This window comes from Daucus carota, chromosome 3 (genome assembly GCF_001625215.2).
Source record: "Daucus carota subsp. sativus chromosome 3, DH1 v3.0, whole genome shotgun sequence".
In the NCBI taxonomy this organism is placed as follows: Eukaryota; Viridiplantae; Streptophyta; class Magnoliopsida; order Apiales; family Apiaceae; genus Daucus; species Daucus carota.
In genome coordinates this window covers 31945062-31961985 of record NC_030383.2, presented here as the reverse complement: position 1 = coordinate 31961985, position 16924 = coordinate 31945062, and the positions used below count along the sequence as shown (strand labels likewise).

Here is a 16924-nt window from a genome sequence, read left to right as displayed (position 1 = left end):
TCTCATACTTTGATATTGTTCTAGACTATTCAGTTACATGTTTACTCTTACTCCCATGATGATGAGTAGTTCGACTATGAACTAATCGTTATCGTGAGATTCTAGAGGATTTATCTATGGATTTCAGTAGTTGATTTGCCTTAAATATTTACGTGATGAATAATTGATTGCCTCGTATTGGTTGTGCTTATTCTTCTTGGGTGCGTAGCTAACATCTAATTTGTCTGTTAATCTTTACTAAATCGAAAGTGGATATATTGATTTAGAACTTGCTATGCGAGCATAGGCTTATGTATTCGACATACATGATTTGTGGTGTGATTTTAACCATCTTGCATCGCCTTATGTAATCTTGATAGAAAACATGTTCGTAAACCGTTATGTTTTCAAATCTTATAGACATATAGGGTCTAAGCATAATTGGTGTCTGTTTGAATTCTATCTTAATTGTGGATTTGGAATAGTATGGTATACGTTTATCGAGAGACAACGTGTATTTGTTTCGTGTTATATGATTAGTTATCAACCATCACATAGCGAAAAAGGCATAACTGTGAATGAAGTAGTAATGAAGTTAGAGTCCCATGTTTTAATTTACATAAGTAAGTCGAGTTTAATCACATAGTTTATTATTCTTAGTTTAATAATTCGATTGAAATTAGTTAAGTTAGATAACAACCATCCACTTGATACTTGTCTTAGCAGTGAATAATAGACATACATTGTTGCATAAGTGCATGTTCTGAATACACCAGTCTCTATGGGAACGAACTGAATTTTATTCTATGTTACTTGTGACCTCGTACGCTTGCGTGATTTTGTGCGAACAAGTTTTTGGCGCCGCTCCCGGGGACTCGGTGTTTTATTTTAGTTTATGTTCTTGTCATCAGTGGTCGTTAAAGTTCACTGACTTGGATTATTTTCTCACTTTTATTTCGTTTGTGTGGTTTTCAGGTACTTGAGTGACGTGTATGCGAACACGTTCTGAGGCTCGTAAGGAAGCATTCGAAAAAGCAGAAACGATAGTGAGTATTACAATGGGTGATCAACCACTAGTGGCGAATGATACTAAGGCTCTTAAGGCTTTGTCGAAGCCGAAGATCAATGACAATCAATCGAGCATTGTCAAGCCAGCAATCGCGACCAACACTTTCGAAATCAAGTCGAGCACTATTCAGATGGTTCAGAACTCATGCAGTTTAGGGGTTCTCCGACATAGTATCCTAATATGCATATTCAGGATTTCATCGAGATCTGCGACACTTTCAAGTTCAATGGTGTTACTGAAGATGCCATCAAATTGAGGCTGTTCCCATTTTCTCTGAGGGATAAAGCTAAGGGATGGGTGCATTCTCTACCTGCAGGATATATTACGACATGGGAGGATTTGGCTAAGAAAATTCTTACTAAGTTCTTCTCAATGGCCAAAACAGCTGCAATCAGGATTGCTATCACTCAATTTTCTCAACAGACTGATGAAACTCTATGTGAAGCTTGGGAACGCTACAAGGAGATGCTTCGGAAGTGTCCCCATAATGGGATGCCGGATTGGATGGTGATAAATTGTTTCTATAATGGTTTGGGACCTCAATCGAGGCCAATGGTCGATGCAGCATGAGGTGGAGCTCTATGGGCTAAGAGCTATGATGAAGCTTATGAGTTGATCGAGATGATGTGTGACGACCCAGATTTTTGGAAATTTATTTTGTTAGTTTATTTGTGATTCTTTAGAAAATGTGGAATAAAAATTTAATATTTTATTCTAGTTTGATAAGTTCTAAAGTATTTATTTAAATTATTTTTCGGGTTCATTAGGGTATCGAAATTATGTTGTCTGTTTTGAATTGAATACCATGTTAAATATGTAAATTACTTGTTCCATGGTTTAAGTTTATCATCTGGATATAATTTATGCTTGTGTGTATTTTTGTTACTAACTGCTGTGTTTTATGATTATTTATGATTTTCTTAAAAACGGATTTTAGGAAAATGAATATATGCTCCTGTTACGATTCAGTGGGTATAAACTCGATGGTTTTACTTATAAATCAGTTATGTGATACATGTATGTGTATATATGCGTGTATTTACATGTCGGATAATCGAAAGTATATTTGGGTGAACGGTGTTTATACGTGTATATGTATTTGATATGTGTGTATAATCTGATTTATGTGTGCTTGTATGTGTATAAACTGATTATATGCTTGTAAATCAAGGTTGATTGAATTTTTGAGATTGAGATTGGTGTTGGTAATTGTATGATTGAATTGTGTGCTTAGTTAATATTTGAATCGGTTGTTGTATAACCGGATGACTTGGGTACTTGAATTATGAGAATATATAACTGAGTATTCAAGTTTTCAGGTTCGAGATTTTGTGTAAATGTTTTCAGAATGGTGTTTAAGAGCTTAAGTATTGGGCTATACATAATCGGATGTATTCTTGGTTGCTGCTGAACTGTTTTGCAGTACAATTCTGGGCTCATAGATTCGAATTATATGCTTAATCTTTGTGTGGTTATGTGCTCCTCAGAGTGTAGTTTATGTGTGCGAAAGAATCGAATCGATTCGATTAGCAAGCTAAGAGATATGACCGTTTTAGTATGGTATGCGCTGAAAATTCTGGGCAGGTGTGCCCTATTCCTGGCCCTGTTTTGCTACCTTTAACTTGGTATTTACTTCTAAAATTTTTACTGGAGGTAGATGTTAGTGTTTGGAATATGTCATTAAAATTTTATACAAAGAGACCAATTTTTTCTATTTATTAAAATTCTTAGCGTGGGGCTGGTTCTGCAGGACAGATTCAGGTTCCTGACTTGCAGGCCCTGTTTTACTTCCTTAAACATGGAATTTGCCTCTGACATTTTTATAGTCGATTGGAGTAATGTTTAGGAGTGTCTCATAAAAATTTCATATAAAAACAATAAATTTTCAATTTGTTAAAAATCACACAGTGAGGACTATTTGAATCATTGTCTAGTTTTCTTTCTTTATTAGTGCATATTATGAGTTTATATTTGATTGCATACAATTGATAAATGGATTCTTGTAGTGATGGTAGCTTGTTATTTGTTTAGCTTGATTTCATATTCGAATATAGAGGGTTTCATGAGTTTTACTTGATACATGTGGAAAGCTATATAAAAGTATAATTGAAAGATGTATTGATTAAACATGAGCTTGACTTTTAATTGTTATCATTAATTATATAAGAATGAATTGAGATTGTACTTGCATAACTTGAACTATATGCTGTATAGATATGATTAGTGAATAAAGAATTTTGACATTAGTTTTGAGTTAATATTATACTAAATTGGGAATCGATAATTACTGAAGTATATTTGCTGAGTGATTGATCTTGCAGTATGCTCTGTGTTTTAATTGATGTTGGTTCAGTATTTGTTGGTTTATTGAGTTGGATTGAGTTGGTTACTTGTTGATTAGTATAGGAAAACAGGTAGATAGTCCGATAAACAGAGGAGGTGCTGCCGAATTTTCGTCAGATATGATATATGTTTTATTTGTTAAAGGAAATTAAATAGTTAAGAATAAGGCGACATGGTTGATTGGAACATGTTATATGTTAGCATATCAATATAGACTTTTAATAGCTATAGAAGTTAATTGTTCAACTATGTGCTATGTGTTTATTTGACTATGTGGTATGTATATCTGAAGGGTAGATATATATAGGTTTTCATGCCTTTCGAGTTAGTTAATCCGTCTGATCCGACGATTGAAATACTATTTTACTATCGTATAGAATCGAACGCGACGTTGATCGAGCAATGGATCGAGAAGTGATTGAAATGGTTATTCGGAATCATCCAAGTAGTGTTGCAAGTTGAAGTAGGAAGAAGATTTGTTGTGGATAAAATCTTGTCAGGCAGAAAGGAATGATATGCCGGTAGATAGTGTTATTAGAAATCTGAGCTAGACACCGGAGTGAAGGCAAGTATCCCTATCTTCACTTATTGTTCAAGTGATATTTTCCTTAAACCTTTATGCAAGTAATTCTATTCTCAACTTGTAATTACTGCAAGTATTCCTGTTCAAATGCTATATTTGGAAGCTGAGTACTCTTTCCTTAAAACTGGTATTTATTACAAATGCATGACTTAAGTACGACTTTGAGTTGGAAAGAGTGATTTACCAAATTGATGCATATGATTTTAAAATCTCTCTATAAATGGTTTTCATAACTCAGTGTAGTTCCTTTGATTGTAAGGCTTATCTGTTATAAGTATACTTCTGATGGATAAATCTTTTCTTGAAAATGTTAAAGCTGTAGTTTTGAGACCTATATTGGGTAGGTTTGCGTAAGAGGCCCAGACACCGGCCCAGCGTGAAAGGTGGCTCCTTTAGCCCGGAATACCGGATTTTGTAATATTTATGTGGCCTAGCTTGAAAAAGACTAGGTTCTATGGACTATAGTGCGACTGATCATCGGCTATAGCATGGTGTCTTATTCAAAAACCCAATTAAACAATGAATAGTTTGAAAAAGAGATTATCTTGTGTTAAAAAGATGATTGATTTCATTTTTATCTCTACAGCTTTAAATTCATATATTGATACAGAACTGTTTTATCATGGTATACTTTCACTCTTTTCTACTGAACTGTTGATTTACAACATCATGTTTAATCCATAGCTTACTTTTACTTCAAACATTCTGATTCACTTAAATATGTATATCTTGCGGCTTTTACCTATCATATTCTTGCTGAGCATCATTGCTCATTCTTGTTATTCCTTCTAACCCTTTTCAGCTAGGGATAAAGATGATTCACTTAAGATTGCGCATAAGAGTAATGATAGGCAAGGATTGCAAGTGGATGAGTTTCAGGCAGACGGTCAGGTAGAGTATCCAGGATGATGTCATTAAGACTAGTTGCAGTTAGAATTGTGCAATTCGGTTTAGTTGGAAATTAGATTTGTCATTAGTTTATCAACCACTCTTCTTACCGAGGTTTCGCTGATAATGTAGTTTAATTTGTAATTAAATTTGATAGTTTTAGTTTCTGATTTCAATGCTGTAACCTGTATGCGATCCTGTTTGTAGGGGGTGAAACTGATTTTAATTTAAATCATTTTTTTTGAAAAATATCCAGGTTTTGAAATATTTGTTTTTACTTTCTTTCAAAAATACAGGTTTTAAATTGTTTTTCTTTTAGTGGCTCAAAAATACAGGTTTTGAATTATTTTTTTTTACACGTGGCACCAGATCCAGACCCCCAGATCTGAGGGATGTCACAGTTGGTATCAGAGCTACAGGTTATATGTTATTGAAATCAGAATGTAGGTTCTAACTTGTCTAATAAGAGAGACACGTTAAATGAAACCTCACATAGAGGTAAGTTAAGATTAGTGGTGTAACCTCACATAGAGGTAAGTTAAGATTAGTGGTGTAACCTCACATAGAGGTAAGTTAAGATTAGTGGTGTAAACTCACATAGAGGTATCGTAAGACTATTTGGGGATAGTCCTTCTGAGTAGAATAAAATGAAGCTAGACGATTAAGTTTAAGTGTTTATGGTTATAGACACCACAATTCCTAATTCTTGTTCTTCTGGTCCCTAGTATCATACAAAGAGGGTCAGAATTAGACTATTAGAAGAACCTTTAAATAAGAACCAATTGAGGTCGGATTAGTAGAGATTCTCACACAGTCTAATGTATCCTTTGTAGTATCTGCCAAGTGTTGAGTATTATTTGTAGAGTCACCTTTTGATTCTTATCAGAGATATATGGAATTCGTGAAAGAATATAGGTGTTACCAGGTTCGAGTTTAAAACTTTGTATATAGTTAAGTAGTGAGCGTTGGAGCTACATAGAATTCGTGTTAGATTACTTGATCTAGTAGTTATGAGTGAGTTAAGACGTCAACGCTCTATGGTGATGATTGTATAAATTTGGATAAGACTTCTGACCGACAACGATATCAATGATGGGATCTTCAGAGGCTATTGCGAGTCAACGATAATATATGCAAGTGATCACTAGATAGTCAAGAAGAATCACTGGAATCAGAACGAGTCATCAAAGGAATCGATCAAGAAGACATCTGTGAGAATCTTGGCAATACCTTCCTCATTGTTGATTATATTGATTTCCTTACCCATCAATGATTTGTTCTGACATCACTTTCACAAAGATATTTGATAAAGAATATATTTTTACCTTTAACTTGTGTTCTCGAATGATACTTGTGCTTACCGTAACATCTTTAGAATCTATTCAATTTTAGTAATTTCAAACCCTTTCATATTCTTTACTCTAACCGAGGTGAACAACCCTACTTATAGGGGACACAAGGACTACCGGTCTGTGTGATAGGAGTTGGATGGAACGCCATCACTTGTGTGTGTTGTACATTACAAGAAGGTTAACTACCTTTAGTAGTGTCTTAATCCAGACACGCAACACTGAATTCTTTAGATCATATTGATCACTCAGTTATTCTCCCATTTCAATTGAGATTTATTCAACAAACTCATAATCATATGATCACCATTACGTGACATTTGCTTCGATATATGAAATTTGTCATACTTTTAAATCTTCAAGATTCTTGTTATCTTTAACAGTTGGAGGTATGCCAACTGAGTTGCCAATATGAATTAAGACTTTGTAGTAGGAGGCACCAGAGATGACAGTAGATGACAATGCTGGTATACGGAAGCGATCAAGAAAAATTTTATATTATAAAGAAAGAGTATTACAAATATAGAGATCGTACGCTTTAGTTTGCTTCTCGCTGATTCCGAGGACGGAATCCTTTTAAGGGGGTAGATTGTGACGACCCAGATTTTTGGAAATTTATTTTGTTAGTTTATTTGTGATTCTTTAGAAAACGTGGAATAAAAATTTAATATTTTATTCTAGTTTGATAAATTCTAAAGTATTTGTTTAAATTATTTTTCGGGTTCATTAGGGTATCGAAATTATGTTGTCTGTTTTGAATTGAATACCATGTTAAATATGTGAATTACTTGTTCAATGGTTTAAGTTTATCATCTGGATATAATTTATGCTTGTGTGTATTTTTGTTACTAACTGCTGTGTTTTATGATTATTTATGATTTTCTTAAAAACGGATTTTAGGAAAATGAATTCCTAAAAATACAAAACTAATTTGTAAAATTCTTTTAATTACTTGAAAAGAGATTATCTTGTGTTAAAAAGATGATTAATTTCATTTTTATCTCTACAGCTTTAAATTCATATATTGATGCAGAACTGTTTTATCATGGTATACTTTCACTCTTTTCTACTGAACTGTTGATTTACAACATCATGTTTAATCCATAGCTTACTTTTACTTCAAACATTCTGATTCACTTAAATATGTATATCTTGCGGCTTTTACCTATCATATTCTTGCTGAGCATCATTGCTCATTCTTGTTATTCCTTCTAACCCTTTTCAGCTAGGGATAAAGATGATTCACTTAAGATTGCGCATAAGAGTAATGATAGGCAAGGATTGCAAGTGGATGAGTTTCAGGCAGACGGTCAGGTAGAGTATCCCGGATGATGTCATTAAGACTAGTTGCAGTTGGAATTGTGCAATTCGGTTTAGTTGGAAATTAGATTTGTCATTTGTTTATCAACCACTCTTCTTACCGAGGTTTCGCTGATAATGTAGTTTAATTTGTAATTAAATTTGATAGTTTTAGTTTCTGATTTCAATGCTGTAACCTGTATGCGATCCTGTTTTTAGGGGGTGAAACTGATTTTAATTTAAATCATTTTTTTTGAAAAATATCCAGGTTTTGAAATATTTGTTTTTACTTTCTTTCAAAAATACAGGTTTTAAATTGTTTTTCTTTTAGTGGCTCAAGAATACAGGTTTTGAATTATTTTTATTTACACGTGGCACCAGATCCAGACCCCCGGATCTAAGGGATGTCACATGATGGCTGCGAATGAATATTAGAATCCTACTCAGCGTCTTCATCAGGGTAAAGCAGCAGGAATTCTGGATGTTGATGCTACTACAACCATATATAGCTGCTCAGCTTAAGGCTCTTAATATGAAGGTAGACTCGTTGGCAAACTTTGGAATTCCTCAGCCACCTGCAGTATGTGAGCTTTGTGCAGGCACACATGCCACTGATAAGTGTGCCATATGTAGCGAATCAGATCAGTTTGTGAGCAATTTTCAGAGGTCTCAACAGCCATCCCCTGCTACTTATCACCCCAATAATTAGAATCATCTGAATTTCAGCTGGAGCAACAATCAGAATTTCATGCAACAACCGCAACAACCCTTTCAGCAGCATGAAGCTAGACCATTCAACCCTTCTGGTTTTCAACAGCAGTTTGCACCGAAGTAGCAATTCCATCCACCGGGATTCCCACAACAAAATCACGGGGTGGCTGGACAGTCTTCTAATGAAAGATCTGAATTGGAAGAATTGAGGCTGATGTATAAAAGCCAAGCGGTGTCAATCAAACCTTTGAAGAATCAGATTGGGCGAATTGCTAATGCGTTGCTAAATAGACCACAAAGAACTCTTCCTAGTGATAGTGAGGCCAATCCGGGAAAGAAGGAAGTTAAAGAACAGGTTCAAGCAATCACCCTTAGGTCTAGGAAGGTTACGAAGGAACAAGAATCAGCAGCAGAGTAGAACAAAGAAGAGAGCAATCAGCAGTAAGAAACACTCGTGCTCTCCTCTGAGTCAGAAAGTTTAAAAACTGTTGTTGGGGTTGATCTAAATAAAAGCAATGCCTAAGCAAGCAAGGATTCAACTGAAAAATCTGCTCCGAAGCATAATGATGGGGTCAAGCAAGTATATCCACCTCCTCCATATCCTAAAAGGACTTCAGAAGCATAAGCTCGACAAACAATTCACCAAATTTCTAGAAGTTTTCAAGAAATTTTATATCAACATACCTTTTGTGGAAGCTCTAGAACAAATGCCGAGCTATGCTAAGTTCATGAAGGGTATTCTATCACGTAAACTGAAGCTTGAGGAATTGGGGACTGTAGCTCTAACGGAAGAGTGCAGTGCGGTGCTACAGCAGAAATTACCTCCAAAACATAAAGATCCGGGAAGTTTCATGATACCATGCACTATTGGCAAGTTATCTTTCGACAAGTGGTTGTGTGACTTGGGAGCTAGCATCAATCTGATGCCATTGTCTGTCTTCAAGAAACTTGGTCTGCCGGAGCCGAAACCTACAAACATGTCCTTACAACTGGCTGATCGGTCCATCACATACCCGAGAGGTATAGTGAAAGACGTCTTGGTTAAAGTGGATAAGCTCATCTTCCCTGCTGCTTTTGTCATTCTAGACTTTGAGAAGGATAAGAAGATTCCCATTATCTTGGGAAGGCCGTTATTAGCTACAGGCCAAACTTTGATCGATGTGCAAAAAGAAGAGCTTACAATGAGAGTTCGTGATCAGAGTGTCACTTTTAAGGTGTTCAACGCAATGAAATTTCCAACCGACGAAGAAGAATGCTTTAAGGTGGAGCCACTAGAAGCTGTTGAAAATTCTGAGATGGAGCAAAAGCTAAGGCCAGGTACCTTAGAGTGAGTCTTAACTGGGGATTCTGATTTCGAAGATGAAGGAGTAGCAAAGCTTAAAAATTTTCAAGAGCATCTTAAACCATCTATTGAAGAAGATCCCATACTTGAACTCAAACTACCACCAGATCACTTAAGTGATGTGCAGTTTAAGAGGTTGACTCGGCATATAGATGCCATGCATAACATTCACCGTCGTTTTGCAGAGGATTTGACTCAAGCTGTTGGGGGTGCTTGTTGAGCCATTGGTGTTGAAGTTGATTGGCCAGTGTTTGGAGCTGGCATGGTATATTCACCACCTGATCCTCCACCCGAGGAGGGTGATCTCCCGACAGTTAGGTATGCTCTTGTTATCCTTATTATCACCTTCAATGAGGACATTGAATATTTTAAGTTTGGGGGTGGTAATCTAAGGATTAGTAGTAGTAGTAGTATTACATGTTCATATAGGTTGCATGATGCATATAGCTTAGTATAGTCTCATATTAGTGCATGTTTGTTTTTCATATCCGTTTTTTTATATGTGTGTTCATATAGTTGCATATGCATGAATCATGAAAGTTGTTTTCCAGGTTAATTTCCTCTGATGAGTTTATGTGCATAATTTCTTGGCTAGTAGTTTCGATCATATATGATGCCTTGTTACTTGGAAACTGCTTAGGTGGAAATTGTAATTACACTTATGCTCTAAAGATAAGACTTAGACTAACTTATTTTGTTGATTCCTAGAGTTGAGTCGAGTGTAGGGTTTGGACTATTCCCTTTTGAACTTAGAGAGTTTGTAAATCTTAAGATTGGGGGAGTTGAGGGGTGGATGTGCCTTTCCAAAAAAAAAGAAAAAAAAAGAATAATAAAGAGTATCAGGTACCCCTTTGAGATCAATGGATAAAGAGCAATGTCATGTGGAAGGGACGATCCATGTACTTGTGCAGGTATTAAGTGCAGATGTATTAGAAATAAGCAATTTCATGGTGACCTTTCACAATCCTTGATTACTGGAGAATTACTTGACAAAAAAAGAACAATAAGCGAGCGAAGTCTTATGGAGGTCGTGACTCACTTACCCTGAGAAGCGTCCCAACCTGAGATTAAGCATATATAAAAAAAAGAAATATAGAAAAAATAGGAGAGGCATAGAAGTTCTTTTCTTACCCTAAGCTGTAGTTGACTCGAATGTGACGAGGTGTTTAAGCCTTCTTCTTATTAACGGCTCATAGGTAGGACTCTGTTGAAGTTTGTTAGTCTTGGTTTTGCTTCACTAGAGAGCATGCTAAGCACGTACGATGCACTCCGTACTTGCAGTGGAAGAGAGCATGGGTAATATGTGAGATAGGTGAATGCCGAGGATGTTGCATATTTTGAGGACTGTATGTTAACCAGGTTGATACTTTCATGATTTGAGTAGATTTAGACATTTAGTTGCATACATGCATTGCAATATTATTAGTGTTATGTTGGTTTATGCTTGAGGACAAGCATCATTTTAAGTTTGGGGGTGTGATAAGTGGATTTTATATCCATTTGGAAGCCTTTGTTTCAACTTAAATTGATGATTTAGCCTCAAGTTTTTGGTAGTTTTGATGTGTTTTTGTGTTGATGTGTGTAGAGCACCTAGATGGAGGAAGAATGAAAGTTTCCAGGCATACACCGTAGTTGGAAGGGGATAAAACAAGCAAGAAGCGAAGTAAAATCAATCAGCGACAGAGTTGATGCCAACCGGGGGGGGGGGGGGGGAGCGCGCCAGCGCCCTGGGGTAGCACGCCTGCGCCCTAGGGACGTCCCGGGGGTGTCCGAGGAGCGCGCCTGCGCCCTGGAGTAGCGCGCCCACCCCACTCTGACGGGAGAAAAAGCTCGTTTGGCCTGTTTTGGAGCGTTTTCATGGCCGGGTTACTAGGGCGCATAAATAAAAGAACAAGGAAGGAGTAAAATCATCAAGAAACATTCTAAGGATCACGTGACGGCTACCGAGAAGATCTAGTTTCATAGTTTTCACTTTTGTAATTCTTGGAAGTAGGCGTAACTTTGGATGCTTGTTCGGATTTGTTTCATAACTCTAATTCTCGTACTTTGATATTGTTCAAAACTATTCATTACCATGTTTACTCTTATTCCCATGATGAATAGTAGTTCGATTATGAACTAATCATTATCGTGGGATTCTAGCTGATTTATCAATGGATTTCAGTAGTTGGTTTGCTTTAAATATTTATGTGATGAATAATTGATTTCCTCGTCTTGGTTGTGCTTATTCTTCTTGGGTGCGTAGCTAACATCTAAGTTGTGTGTTAATCTTTATTGAAGCGAAATTGAATATATTGATTTAGAACTTGCCATGCGAGCATAGGTTTACGTATTCGACATACATGATTTGTGGTGTGATTTTAACCATCTTGCATCGCCCTATGTAATCTTGATAGATAACTTGTTCGTAAACCGTTATATTTTCAAATCTTATAGACATATAGGGTGTAATGACCCGGATTTTTAAAAATATTTTTATTATTATAAGTGGTTTTCTTAAAAAGAAAGGAATAAGATTTAATATTTTATTCTAGTTTAATGAGATTTAAGATTTTAAATTAAACTCCGGGTTATTGTGTTGTTGATATATGATTATATTTTCAAAGTTTGATTTCATATGTGGTTTCTGAAAATTCTAAATGATTATTATGTGAATATATGTGTTATGTGACTAAGTGATACTTGTAGTATTGGTCGTTTAATTATTTATGATGGTTTATGATTATTATATAAATTTTATGAATTTTGTGTTATCTGATTTATTGAGTTGACTGCTCATAGGTGTTCGTATTTGAGAAATTTGAATTTCTATGTGCTCAGAATAAAATATAGTTTATTTGGATATTTTCATATTGATTTATGGATTGCTATATGATTTTATAATTGATTTACATATTAAATTGTGTATATTATATTTATTTATTAATTATTCGATTATTCGTAAAACCGTCCACTCGTAACGGTTTAGCGATTTTTCTTCCCGGAAGTTTCGAGAAAACTCACCTTTAGCCTAATTTGAATATTCTGGACATTTTTCGTGTTTGGACATTTTGAATACTCCAAAATTTCCCCTATAAATATCCCTTACCAGTTTATTTCGCGCTTATAATCATTTTCACCAATTTTTTCTGCATGAATACCGAGAGAAACTGAACTGCGTTCTTCGCGTTCTTCGTAACCAAACGAGGATTTGAAGGCGTTATTGGAATCCAATAGAGGCATATGAATAGTCAAAATGAAGCTATCGACGCGTAGATTATAGTTTAATCATCAAAACAAGCACAGGTATAACAGATTATTTATTTGGATTTTTACAAAATTCGAATTAATTAATTTTAATTATGAATTTTCGTAGATGATCTTGTTTACGTGATTTGATGCTTCCATGCTGTAGAGCATCTTCTGCCATTCGTTTTCATATATTATATGGTGATTTTTGACTTCGATAACATGTAGAAAATTAGGTTTGATTATTGAGTTATGTTCTTGAAGGATTATGAATGTTCTTAATTGAAAATTAGGGGTTTATTGTTTGATGATTCTGGGATTTATTGGAAACCACCAGCGCGTTTATTTTTGTAGTATGGAGTCGATTTACATATTCAAAATTAGTGGAGGATTCTGGGAAGAACGCCGTGAACTGGGGAAAGTCGACGGTGACGTCGACATTCGGATCAAATTTCCGGCCAAATTATTAGGTTGTTGATCGATTTGAAGAAATAAACAGGTTCCTGGTAGTGTATACTTCATATTTGGACAGTTTGGTGAAGTTTGGATGCCGGAAACGAGTTTTCCGGCAAGTAGGAGAGATGGCGGTGGCAAACTACGGTTTAATACCCCATAGTTTAAAAGATGGTGAAGTGTGTATACCCTGGTTTCAAAATGTACAAATCAACCCCTGTAACTTCTGAAAATTTCAGTTTAGACCCCGGCCGAAAACTTTAAAAACTTTACAGTTTAAACCTTTTCATTTTAATTTTCAAAAATTGTTTTATGTAATTATTTTAATTCCAAAAATAGTTTTTAATTATTTATTTATTCACAAATAAATCTAAATGAGTTTATTAATTAATTTTAATTAGTAATTAATTATTTTAATTGGTCAATTAATTTAAATATTAATTGATTAATTAATTAAATTAATTATTAATTGATTAATTGATTGGATTTAATTATTCCTTTTGATTTAAAAATTCTGAAAAATAGTTTCGAGCTTTGAAATATTTTTCTAAATTATGTCTAAGGCTCGATTATTGTTTATGAATGATTTCAAGTCCAATTTTGAGTATCCGGACTTGATTATTTATTTATATAGTGATTCTTTTACCGATTTTAATTCCGAAAAATGTTTAAAAATCCTGGAAAATTTCCGAAAAATCATTTTTAACCCAAGACTTGATTTGACATCAATCGGGATGGGAGACCTTATATGTAATGTGTTGTCTGCTATCGGTTTAATGTGCTATGTGTCGATAAGAGAGTAAGAAAATGGATTTGATCATATCTTCTGATCTGTAAGTCATAATTGAGTGAAACGAAAGAGAGACAAAAGCTTATAAAGTCTATTTTAGTATGACATAATAATATGATTGAGTCGAGAATGTCATTATGTGTTGTTAAGAATAAAAAATGTGATTATATGTGAATTATTTGCTATAAATTGATGATTACGTGATATACGTGTTTATTCATGATAAATGATTTGTATGACTGATATTGGATAAGGATATATGGATGATAAGGTTTGGAATTGATTGATTGGTTGTTGGTTAGAATAGGATAACAGGTGGATAGTCCAATAAATAGATGAGACGATGTCGGATTTTCGACAGGATTTATATGATGGAATTGTGATATGTTATGTGGAATATGATTTGACTATATGGTAGAGTCAAAGCATGATTACGTGTTAAGTGATATGTGACAATTTTAAAGGGGTATATAAGTGGGTATCGATATACGTGATACGTATATACGATAAATTGATTAGTGATTATATTATTATCCTATTCTCGTTAAGGATTGGACGAGATGTGTATGACCGAAGACGTTCAGAAAGTCAAGTGGTATCGCACTGCGAATAAGGCACGAATCGAAGAAGCGAAGCTGTATATTGCGAATAGAGTATAGTCAGAGATGGTCTAGAGATTATGATATGCATAGATTGTGAGAGTGGGATGATGAGACTGGAGTCAGATTTAAGGCAAGTATCCTGCACCCTGCTTTTGGATATATTGCAAATATTCTGATTCATTCTTTTTACATATGTTGCGAGTATCCCGAACCCTTCTTATGGATATAATGCAAATATTTTAATCCATTCTTTTCATACATGTTGCAAATGTCTTGATTTTACAAATTTGATAAACAGATATTGAAATGTGAACATTTTTATTTCTTTGGACTTTGTAATTTTTGACTGTGGCGCCAGTCACCATTTAACTTACGAACATCTGTAGCAGAGAGCCTGATGTTTGTATAAGGCCAAAGTGTGCCTAGGATCCTTTATATTTGAGAAACACGTTGGATATGTGGTTTGGAGCTAATGCGTTGGCTGATCACCTAGCTTAGCTCGTAGCGTCTTACTGTGATAGTCCAATTCAATATTTTTTTTGGAAGAGTTGAATTCCTCAATTTCCATTGCTGCAAGGTATTGCGAATCCTTCTATACAATACCCTGATCTTGTGATCTCATATTGAATCTGTTGATGAAGTATTTTGAGCTTGTGAACTTTTTATTGTTCAGAAATTCATAGATATTATTACTTGCTGAGCATTGTTGCTCACTCTTGCTATTCCTTCTTAACCATTTCAGAAAGGCTTAAAGATAAGTTGCTTGATTGAGATGGTGAGTAAGGCTAATGTTAGGCGAGGAGTCAGGATTGAGGATCCAGTGGTCAAAGAGTGTCCAAGAAGATTGATAAGGTTGGTGCTAGCTAAAGCTGTGCTACTGAGATTCAGTTGTAAGTCATAGTTGGAATAGACTGACTGTGATTCTTCTTATCGAAGATGATCTGATTTGGTAAGAAATGTTGTGTACTAATTAGTGGTGGGTTCTAATTTCAATACAGTAACCTGGATGCGATCCTGCTGTTTTTAGGGGGTTAAAATGGTTCTCTTTTGAATATTTTATTATGGCATTCAAGTTTTAAATTCTTTGATTTCATTATCAAAATAAAAATAAATACAGGTTTTCAAAAGTGTTTTAAAATGGTTGTTATGTGGTGACGTCAGGATCCAGACCCCCGGATTCGTGGACAGTCACAGTTGGTATCAGAGCGACAGGTTATAAGTTATTAAATTTAGAATATAGGTTATAGTTATAAGTTTTCTTGAGGAGAATGTTGTGTAACCTCATATAGAGGTATTGTGAGACTATCTGGGAATAGTCTAGAGATGTGATAGATGTATGGAATCTAGTAAGACGATTAAGTTGAGTGTATATGTTTAGAGAGCTTATGATTTCGAAGTCTCGCCACTTAGATTCTAGTGTTGACTAACTAACAATAGTGAATTGCGAGAAAGGTCAGTATTAGACCTATATAGAAGAATTTTGATACTGAATGATTGAATTGATAATGGTAAAGATGCATAGTCAGAGTATCCTGACTATGTGTATATTTGGAAGTGGTTTATTGATTTGATTGAATTATGAAAAGTGAATGTAGAATATGAGTTGTGTTGGATTAGAAGGAAGGATTTAGTAGATAGATGTAGATAGATGGGGAATGAATGACAAAGGGTATGTGGACTTGAGTTTGAGTATTAGAGGTGATATCCACGAGTAACTTAGAACGTTAGTCCTCGACGACGATGCTTCAAGCTAATCAGGACATCAAACGACATCAAGGTGGGCCCATAACCCACAGGTTGATGATTCAGATAATCGAAGATATGCTACGTGTTGGGCCATTGAATTGAAAAGCAACTGGGATGAAGTAGGAAAACGTAAACTACTTGGGCCCGACTTATTACGAACGGTAATGTCGACGATAAAATTTTACGAGGCTATTATGAGTCAATATCGATCGATTATCCATAATGTTGAGAAGAAGGCATACATCAAATAACGACCTTTTAAAGTAGAGTCGGAATCTGAGAAGACCTTGGCAATACATCCCTTCAAATAAAGATTCTTTTGATTGTTTTCCTCATTAATGAGTTATTATTATGATATTGTTCTACAAAAGTTCTGGTAAATGAGATCTTCAACTTCTCAAATTCTAAGATGACATTGATATTGATTATTGGTGTGAGTCGGTATTCATGCCAGATGTGTGACAAAAGTTTGCCGTGAAGAGACAGTGATGTTCCTTGATATTGTTTGACATTTCTTGACATTCCTTGATATCCTTTCATCT

General features: G+C 35.0%; 1 non-coding gene across 1 annotated transcript; it reads right to left on the bottom strand.

Annotated features, from left to right (window-relative positions):
• Window positions 1-1435: 1435 nt before the first annotated feature.
• On the bottom strand, window positions 1436-1542 carry LOC135151898 (small nucleolar RNA R71). The gene has a single exon (XR_010290805.1). It is a non-coding gene; the product is annotated as a small nucleolar RNA R71 (small nucleolar RNA).
• Window positions 1543-16924: the final 15382 nt, after the last annotated feature.